Source organism: Pteropus medius, unplaced genomic scaffold, assembly GCF_902729225.1.
Source record: "Pteropus medius unplaced genomic scaffold, Ma_sr-lr_union100, whole genome shotgun sequence".
Classification (NCBI taxonomy): Eukaryota; Metazoa; Chordata; class Mammalia; order Chiroptera; family Pteropodidae; genus Pteropus; species Pteropus medius.
In genome coordinates, this window is record NW_024342647.1 from 2,980,719 (window position 1) to 2,991,754 (window position 11,036).

Sequence of the window (11,036 nt, forward strand, 5' to 3'; positions counted from 1 at the left end):
TGGAAATCACTTCAGTTGTTTTTCTGTTAATATACTCTTTACAATAGCAGAAATCATCTTGCATTTTACAAAAGCTTTGCCACTAAATTTTTTTTAGCTGTTAAAATTTATATTAAATAGAACAAATTTCCAAAATGAAATCAAAAGTCAATGGCCCTAATTAGATTAATCTACAGCAGCAGAAACAGCAGCAGTAACAATAAAAAAGTAGGTTATAGTACAAAATGCATAAGAAACATGTATATGAATCTCTTAGGTTCACTCACGGCTAAATTAAATGGTATTATAATATCTTCAAATAGGTCTATATGATTGTATACCGATCAGTTTCTGCAAATGGAACAGGTAATATTCATTACATATTATATTCTGGAAAGAAACATACTTAAAATGAGAAGACATGATGCCTGGTCTCTGTTTCACCTTTTTCTCACTGAGTGAGGATGAGCAAACAAATCAACATATTCCATCAGTTTCCTGATCAGTCCAAATAAATGGTAACATCTACCCTGCATCATTACACAGTAGTTAAGAGTACTCACTCTACAATTAGATTAAAAGGGTGCAAATTCTTAGTCCCACCACTAATTAGATGGACCTTTACCATTGGACTACTGATTATGAAATTTCAGAGTAAAATGTAGTTCGATATTTTATTTTTCTCATCTGTAAGATGTGGGTAAGAATAGCATCTTTTCCAAAGAATTAAAGTCTAAAAATGATAATTTTTATATAACACTTACCAAGGAATAAGTATTCCATAAATGTTAATTATTACTTTTTTAAATTTATACCTTTACATACTGGATCATCATGGGAATTAAATAAGATAACATGTCAGGAATTTTAGAAGTAATAAACATTTTAAAGAATGCAAAGAAGAGGGATGTTAATGACATATGCAATAAATAATTAATCTTTTTTTTTTCTCTCATGAATGGGTTGAAAAATGTTTGAAAGGAGATATATATATAAAACTTAGGAAAGAGAGAAAGATATTTCAACATTTAAATAGCAATATAATAATGAGAAGTATATGGACATTTAACAGGAATAACTGTTATCAGTGTTTCATGACTAGGCAAAGTGAGATCACGAGTATTCTATTTCCAGAAATCGTCTGGTTTCTATCATGCCTCAATGAATCCAAACTAACCCTTGAGAAGATTCTGGAAAAATGGTGTCTTTACCATGTTACTGTGGTAAGCAGAGCTGAGATAAGCGAATACATGGGTCATGGGTCTTGGAGAGTATTGTCAAACCTTAGTTTCTGCCATAATGGAATGTGAAGAATAACTTTCCCTTTAAATTAAAAGAAAGCCTGACAGAAAAAGTTAAAAACCACATGATATCACTTATATATAGGATGTAAACCTAAAAGTAACAACAACAAAAATCATGACAAACAGACACTCATAGAAATGGACAATAGACTAGTGGTTACCAGAGGGTAAGGAGGGGAAGCGGGGGGTAGATGGGGTAAAAGGGGTCAAATACGTGGTGACAGAAATAAATTTTACTATGGGCAGTGAACATACAATGCAAAATATATATGACTTACTGTTGAATTGTACACTTGAAACTTACTGGATTTCGTTAACCAATGTGACCATAATTCAAAAAAATGGTGTGCTCTCTCTCTCTCTTTCTCTCTCTCTATAATAATAATATATACATAATATAGAATATATCATTCATATAATATATATTATATATAATATATTATATAATATATGCAAATACATATAATATATATATTATATATATATTTTTTTTTTAAGAAAAAAAAAGAAAGCCTAGGGGTTAGTGGGTAATCTTGGTGAACAACTGATTCATCAAAACTTGTGAACTTTCAGAGAAGAAGGTTCACATGGATTTCAGTAACTCTGCCCTATCTCCTGACATATGGGGGAGTGAGGAATTGAAGTGGGGCCACAGTAGCAGACAGAGAATTGAGGGATTGTGCCCTACTGCCTCATCAGGGCATAACTACTAGCTGCAACTATGTGTCAGATATTTCTGCGTCCCCCCATCTGTCACGAAACTGCCATACTCAAAGTTTTTTAGATGTTTGACTGAAAACTCCAGGGAGCAGTCAATAGATAGAAGACAGACAGATGATAGATAGATAGATAGATAGATAAATAGATAGATAGATAAATGAGACACTCTATGGGACTTCCAGCTAAATAGAGAGGGACGGGAGGAGGGAGAAAAAGAAAGAAAGAAAGAAAGAAAGGAAGGAAGGAAGGAAGGAATAGCTGAAGGAAATAAATAGCTGGTATGAATGAAGGAAGGAATGAAGAAGACAGGCTACATGAAGAAAAGGAAGGAAGGAAGGAAGGAAGAAGGAAGGAAGGAAGGAAGGAAGAAGGAAGGAAGGATGAAGGAAGGAAGGAAGGAAGGAAATGGAAAGAAGGAAACGGTACATGAAGGGAGGAGGGAGGGAGGGAGGAGGAGGAGGAGTGAAGGAAGGAAGAAGGAAAATACGAATAAAGGAAGGAAGGAAGGAAAGAGAAAGCACAGAAAATAAAACAGAGTTGAAGGAGAAAGAAGAAAGTCTAAACAATTAAAACATTATTAAAGAATATGTATGATATTTTAAGATTGTAATCTTCATAATCTTTTAAGATTATAAACCATTTAAAATCTTATTGAAAGATGAAAGACATGCCCCTGGATGAGAAGATTTAATACTGTAAAGGGTCATTTTCCCAGTAATTAATATAATAGAAGAGGAAGAAAAATAGGGGGCCGGGGGGTGAATGAGAAATGCAGTTATAATGAAGAGAAAAAAAATACAGGAGATTTAATACGCAAATAGTAGAAGTCTCAAAAAGAGAGAAAGGAATGGGTAAAGAGAAAACCATTAAATCATAGAAGAAAATTTGGAAAACCACTATGAAGTAGGATTAGTCTTTGAGTATAAGGTTCATTTGAACATATCGACATAATTCTATATCACCATATTGAGGGGGAAACTAGCTGACTTTATGAAAAGATTATAAAAAGGATTTAGTAAACTCAAAAACCATACTTAAAAACATAGTTAAATAATAACTGAATTAAACTTTTTAGTACAATAAATATCAGGAAATTGGAAGAAATAACTGCTATCTGCATTAATATTCAAAAAGAGGAGAATTAATATTTTTTTTTTTGTTAAACACTCAAGGAGAAGAGATTCAAACTATCCTTTCCTTAACAAGGTTGTATATAAAGAGAACACAATATTTCTGGTAGAGAAGACACATAGAAATAATAAGAAAGCTTGATAAATGACTGGATATGAAATAAATGTATAAAATAAATATATTTTCTCTATTCTAGCAATAGCTACTGAAAAGAGAAATAATAAAAATAGCCACAAAATTTAAAATTTTAGAAATAAATTTAACATAAAGAGACAGGATCCATACAATCCTGTACAATATTATGGAAAAAACAAAATAAAACCTGACAAAAAGAGTGGCATACTTTTGGATGGAAAGATTTACTACTATAAGCATTAATTTTCTAGTAATTAATATAAAAATTAGGTCCATTCCTATTAGAATAACCACCTGTAAGTTTTATCTATATAAATTTCTATCTGAATATCTACATATCTATGCACTCTTTGTTGGGGAAAGAAGATAATCTAAGACAATGTTTTAGATCATATAAAGTCTAAATAATGTCCAAGAAAAGTGTCAAAAGTAGAAGAGCGAAAGTTGACTTAATTCACTGATATTCAAACATCCCATAACAATCCTATGTTCAACTCAGTGTAGTATTGGAATAAGAATATAAAATACATCAGTCTCTAAGGAGGCTGATAAGAGCTTAACTATTCTGGCAAATTATCCAGCCACATCAGCTTTGCCATGCACACTCCCAATTTAGGGTCTTTACATTTGCTGTTTCCTCTGCTTCAAATGCTCTGCTATTAGATATACACATAGATTGCTCTGTAGCACCATTCGGGTTTCTGTTCCCTTAAAAAGGAAGAAATCGCTGGGTCTTCTATTAAAAGAGCATCCTTCTTTTTTACTCTATCTCCTGGTTTATTTTATAACCATTAAATGTTGATAGATTGATTGATTGACTGATTGATTCAGTTATTTTTTGCTTTCTGGTATTAAAGTATAAACTCTAGGAAAATTAGGACTTTGTTTTGTTCTCTACTATATCTTCAGGACATAGAAAAGTTTTACAGCAGAGAGTATACATTCTGAATCCAAAAAGAGGTCACGATATTTATATGAGAATTTAAAATGCACCAAAAGCAGCATTTCAATGTTGGGGAGCGGGGGGTGGGGGGGGAGAGGGGGGTGGGGTGGGGGAAAGGATGTTTAAACTAAGTAGAGCTGGCACAACTGGCTACCCATCTGGAAGGAAATTAAGTTTGAGCCTGTTTCACATCATAGAAAAAATAAATTCCAGATGGCTTAGAACCTTAAATAGAAAAATAAATGATTAAATAAATAAAGCAAAAGTATCACAAGACATTCTAAGCATAGGAGTAAATATTATACCACGAAAGGAAAGAGGATACAAAAAATATATACCTATCTGTATAAAATTCAGAATATATATTTATATACATGATGTATGTTATATGTAAATATAAATGTATAATTATAAGTAGCCAAACAATAAACTAGAGAAATATAAAATATTTACCAACCTGATTATAGAAAAAAAGTTTGACATAATTTGCTTTAACTCTTGCAAATTTAAAGAAAAACCTAAAAGAAAAATGTCAACAGTTATAAATATCAAATTTATAGATACTCATATTTTCTGTAATCAAGGAAATAAAATTTCCAGGTATAAAGAGGTATACTTTTATATCTACCATTTGGCAAAACTTAGTGAGTGATAACATATTTTTCTTGTGGAGATCAAGAATAAAAATGCTCTTTTTTGCTGTTTGTCTAAATTTGCCTTGCTACAGAACAATTATAGTGTAATTTGGCAATGTCTATTAAAATTGAATATAGTCATCCTCTATGTATTAGTCAGATTTTGTTACAGTAACAAAGAACACCAGAATCATAGTTACTAGGCCTATGTATTACCTGTAGCTCTGCTTGTTTTGGTTTGAGTTTTCTCATTTTCGGAAAAAAGGCTCAAGAAGCAACCACTATTGAGAATCTGTTCTCATAATATAGGCAAAAACTCACAAAAGCATCCAGAATTTACCTTCGTAGTCAAATTTCTTGAATTATAGCAAGTCTAAAGTCAGTGAGGTGGAAAAATGCACTCAGACCTCAAGTGTGGTGAGGAAGAGAGCCAATATTTGCTGAGTAACAAGACTCTACCACACTATTCAACTGAGAATTTCTCCTTCAATAAATTTGTCCTTTGGAAATTAAACATGAACATCTATGTGGAAGGTTGAATAATTCACCCCTCTGTAAAATGTCCAAGTCCTAATCCCCAGAATCTGTAACTATATTACCTTACACAGTATAAGGGTATCAGGAACTTTGCAGATGTAATTCAATAAAGGGTCTTGAGATGAGATTATCCTGGATTGTCCAGGGCCAAATGTATTCACAAGGGTCATTATAGGAGGGAGGCAGGAGGATCAGCGTTAGTACAACGAGACCAATGATGGAAGCAGAGGTGGGAGTGACATGAGGAAGTGGCAACGAAGGAGCGGAGGCAGCCTCCGGAAGATGAAAATGACAAGGGGACGGTTTCTCTCCTCCATCCTCCAGAAAGAACTGCCGGTCCATTTTAGGACTTCTGATCTCTGGAATGGTAGGAGAAAAAACTTTTTTTTTTTTTTTAAGCCACCAAGTTTGTGGTAAATTGTTACGGTAGGAACAGGAAACTCTCTCTCTCTCTCTCTCGATATCAGAGGAATATATACGATTATATATTATATATTACATATTATTATATACTAAATATGTAATATGTTATATGAATATATATATAACTACCACACAGAGTGCGCTTATTACAACATTGTTGCTAATGTAAAAAACAGAAACAAAGCAAATTCCATTCATTATTAGAGAGGGTAAATGTCGTTCCACACTGTAGAATATGTCCAAACCTTAGGCTATCATTTAGCAATGAAACATGAATTAATACAATGTTTGACTTGGAGGAATTTCTGCGTGGTATTATTGAAAAAAAAATAGGGTGTTAAAAATGTATATATTATGATTCTATGTTTCTAATCAATAAGAGCAGTGGTATTCATTTTTAACAAATAAAATCATATTTACATTACTTCGAATCTGCATTTTTTCTTTTTATGTGTATGTGTATCATCATATATATTGTCTCTGATATACATGCATATCACGTATATATAATATATACACAAAAAGAATTACAAACGTGTGTTGTCCTATAGGACTGCCTGCCTATGATTTATTTTTAAGTGGTGAAAAAAATAAAGATGCAGAATAATATAAATAATATGATTATGTTTCTTAAAAATTAACAAACACATATTATATGATTATATTTATATAATTCTCAAAAATGACAAAATTTTAGAGACAAGTAACAGATTTCTGGTTGGTAGGGGTTACAGACAGGGAGAAAAGAAGATGGGTGTGACTACAAAAGGGTGGCCCCAAGGGAACTTCGTAGTGATGTAACAGTTCTGTGTCTTGATTATAATGGTAATTACAAGAATCTATGAATGTGATAAAATTGCATAGAACTACACACACACACACACACACACACAGAGGAATACAGGAATACATGTCAAGCTGCTAAAAACTGAATAACATCCATGACTGCACTATTGACAATTTCCAGGATTTGATCTTATGTCATAGCTATGCAAGACTATTATCATTGACAGAAACCAAGTAAAAGGTGCACTAGACCTCTCTGTACTATTGTTGTAATGTCTATGAATCTATAATTATTTTAAAATAATAAGTTTTAAAAATGAACAAGTAAAACTGGTAATTATGTACAAATGCTTGTTTAGCTTGCTTAGGTCTGTACGAGCAAAGAGAAATGTGATATATGGCATACCTTGGTTAGTTACTTCAGGGAAAAATGTCAACTCGTTATATATTTTTATGCCTGTTACCGCAATGACACATTATTTTTGTATTATGAAAGAGTGAACTAAAACATTAAAAACAATAAATCAAACTTTTGATTAACGATTTGAAATAATAAAGCGAGTATGAATTTTTATGCTCCTGTTGCTTTAACTATGAGGTTATTATTATTATTTTCCTATTGAGAATTGAAAACATGAGTCAGTGTATTCTCAGGATCATTTATCCATTAATGAATGAAACAGATGTTACTGAGAGCATATTATAAACCAACTACCAGGGTAGTTCGTAGCTGTATAAAGAAGATACAGAGTGTATTTTGCCCTGCTGCCCTTGAAGAACTTAAATTCCAGCGAGGAGCACAGAACTAGAGACATAGCAAAGATATCACCAAAAGGCTTCCCACCTCACTTCACCACAGCTTAGTGTGAGAGCAGACATCAGAAGCAGTCCCCTACTCAGAACACTCAAGAAGGACAGAAATGTCCCACATAACCTTTGTTTTATTTTTCATCACAGAAGTAATAGCTGGTCATTGTTTTAAGAAACTGAGAAGATTTAGAACAATAGGCCAAGTAAACCATAAATATTTTGTTTCCTTTCAGTCCTACATATTACATTAAAACTACATTAAATATATTTTATTTTATTTTAGGCGAGGCAACCCTTGGTTGACCTCACAGAATGCAAGGACCTTGTCAGTTTACAATCCCTTATTTTTTTATTTTTTTTTACGTCTACAGTACCTGGTCTTCCTAGGTGGTCTCCCATCCAAGTAGTAACCAGGTCCGACCCTGCTTAACTTCCGAAATCAGACGGGATCGAGCTTGTTCAGAGTGGCATGGCCATAGACTTACATTAAATATTTTAGATCACATTTATTATCTAATAGAATATACTGCAATCTTATAAAACATTTATTTTGTATTGATTTTTTTCTACATTTAAATTAGAACATAAAATAATTCTGAGTTAATACAAATTATATATCTATAAGCTTCATTTTTTTCCTAGTTGTTGAACAACTCTTAGAATCATCTTTTAGTTTTATGATTTGGCAGCTTACTGAGGTATAATCGATACACAAAAATTGCACATATTTAGTGTATACAGTTAGATGAGTTTGAACCAATGCATACATCTGTGATACTATCACCACAATCAAGATAATAAACAGAACCACCACCTCCAGAAGTTCCAAACTGCTCCATTTCTTTGTGGTGAGAACACCGAACTTGGCATCTACCCTCTCAATAAAATTTAAAGTGCACAATACAGCATTGTTAACTATACGTACTATGTTGTCCAGCAGATCTCTGGAACTTATTTGTCTCACTCTAAATTTATACTCATTGAACAATACCTCCCCAGCCCCTCACCCCGCCAGGCCCTGGCAACCACCATCCTATTCTCTGCTTTTATGAGTTTGACTATTTTAAATACTTCATAGAAGTGGAGTCATGTAGTGTTTGTCCTTCTGTGACTGGCTTATTTTACTTCATATAATTTCAAAATTGATTATATAGTAAAAGTATTTAATTTTGCCAGGACGTATTGGATGTTCACAACCATTACGTGAGGGGCTGATGGTTCATGGGCACATAAGTCAGCATAATTACTACCGGCCTGCACCTTGAGTGAATCATTCCTCTATTGTTATATATGAAATTTATATTTAAAACTTGTTCACGAGTTTTCATGGTGAATAGGTTGTGGTAAACATCTTAGTACATAAAATTTCCTGAGTTTAAGATTGTGATCTTAGGATATATTCCCAGAAGTAAAATTATTGGGTCAAAGGGAAAAAATTTTAAGACCTTTGATACCTATTGCCAAACAAAATGAGATGAACGAGTTTACAAGTCCATTCTGAAAGGTTGCCAACTTCCAGTACACAATCAATCATTGTGACCTTGATGCAAAAATACATATTTGATAAAAAAGGCTGGCAACAACAAATAGACATTTTTTTCTCGAATCTAACTTGCCCTATAGATGACACCCAAATGAAGCTATCTTGCCAAAAAAAGGGGAGGAAATTTAATATTTATTTGAGGTTTATTATGTGTCAAATACTACTTTACATTTGCTCTTTCATTTATCACACATATAATAATCTCAACAAATCAATACTTGACTGATAAACTTTTGCATGTATAAAAGATTATAGTTTAGTGTTTTCATTTGCATGATTTCATTTATGACTAACAAATCTTGTCAATCGAAGAATGTGTTTTCATTTGTCTGTTTCTCCTTGAGTTCTCGTTGAATAAACTTGCGAATGACTTTTCAGAATAATATTGAAAAAAATAAATTTAAAATGTGATTTACATTTTAAAGAGGAGAGAAGTAAAGAAAGTCAGTGGAAATGTTTTAAGGGAAATTTATGAAAGCACTTGAAGCTTTGAAAGGCGATTTTCCCTCCTCCTCAACAATTTCCAACAAAAGCTCAATTTAGTACTTCTCCTTCATGCCTGTGTCTCTTTAATTTTACGGGACCTTAGCTTGCCTTCTTTTCTGATATAGCAATGAAAGGGAAATACAGACAATAAAACTGTACTGATCTGAAATGTTTCCTTTTTTTTTTAAATTCTCCTCCCACCTCCTCCTCACAACTAGGTATCTATCCCAGAAACACCATTCTTTCTGACCATGGAATTTCATCATTGCAGTTAATATTGGCAGCTATTCTATAGAGGAAAATGTGTAAAATAAAGCAATTCTCTGATTTAAAGGCTCCATTCAAAGAACACAGATTTAAAAGAAGGAGAGAGAGAGAGAGGAAGAAGAAAGAAAGAAAGAAAGAAAGAAAGAAAGAAAGAAAGGAAGGAAGGAAGGAAGGAAGGAAGGAAGGAAGGAAGGAAGGAAGGAAGGAAGAAGGAAGGAAGGAAGGAAGGAAGGGGAGAGAGGAAGGAGAGAGAGAGAGAGAGAGAGAGAAGAGAGAGAGAGAGAGAAGAAAGAAGAAAGAAAGAAAGAAAGAAAGAAAGAAAGAAAGAAAGAAAGAAAGAAAGAAAGAAAGAAAGAAAGAAAGAAAGAAAGAAAGAAAATTGCATCTTAAGGATAAAATAGCCATCAACTTTTGTCCAAGGTAGTAGTAATCAAATGTAAATATAGATCATTCAATGAAATCATTGAAATGCTTCCCCAGGAAGTACAAACAGTGTTGTCAGTGTGTTGTTCAGGATGTGAGGTTGTTGAACAGTAGAGAATAAAAATCTAGTTAGTAGCCAGGTATTTGGTGGTATGGAGATAGAAGGTATATAGTGATAATAGCAATAATTATAGCTTCCTGCTTTGTACAAAATATACTACTTTGCTAGCTTTAAAGTGTATCCATAAACAAAATTTCATTTAAATCTCACACAAATCCTCTGCGGTAGGCAAGTCAGTCATTACAAAGCCATCTTGCAGGTGACCAGACTCTGAGAGGAGTTTGCTTGCTCACTTGGTCTAGGTTTTGTAAATCCAAACTCACATTTTTCTTCTTCCCCACAGCACCATAGAAATACTTTTGAAGGAGGATACAATTTATTCAGGCCTCCATTATCTATGAACTATTCACCAAGATCATTGCTGAATCGGAAAATGCACCAGAAGGTCGAGAGGGAATGGAAGATTAGAGACAAACATATGTTCTTCTTATGTTCAATATATGGAAATAAAATGGCAGAATACAGACTGATGGTTTGGACACCCACCTAAAGCACAATTCAAGGACAATAAGTTGATGGAAAGGTGGGGAGGTTCCTGAGAGAGCTGGAATGCTACATACATCTTGATATCTTCAGTTATCTGGGGCTGGGTTTGGTAATTAATAAAGAGAAGGCAATGACTCCTAGAGCTGAGAAGAATTTTACTAGGCAAAACTCCTGGAGGTAGGCAATGCCTTAAAGGTGCTCTGAAAGGGTCTTACTGTCTTAGCTTTCTCATAATCTTCATCAATCACCTCTAGTTATTATTTACATGAAGAAATATAGGATACATGCTCTGCAAACAGCTTTAGGA

General features: G+C 33.2%; 1 pseudogene; it reads right to left on the reverse strand.

The window, feature by feature from the left end:
* Positions 1-7,765: 7,765 nt before the first annotated feature.
* Positions 7,766-7,884, reverse strand: LOC120605840 (uncharacterized; annotated as a pseudogene).
* Between the last annotated feature and the right edge of the window lie 3,152 nt (positions 7,885-11,036).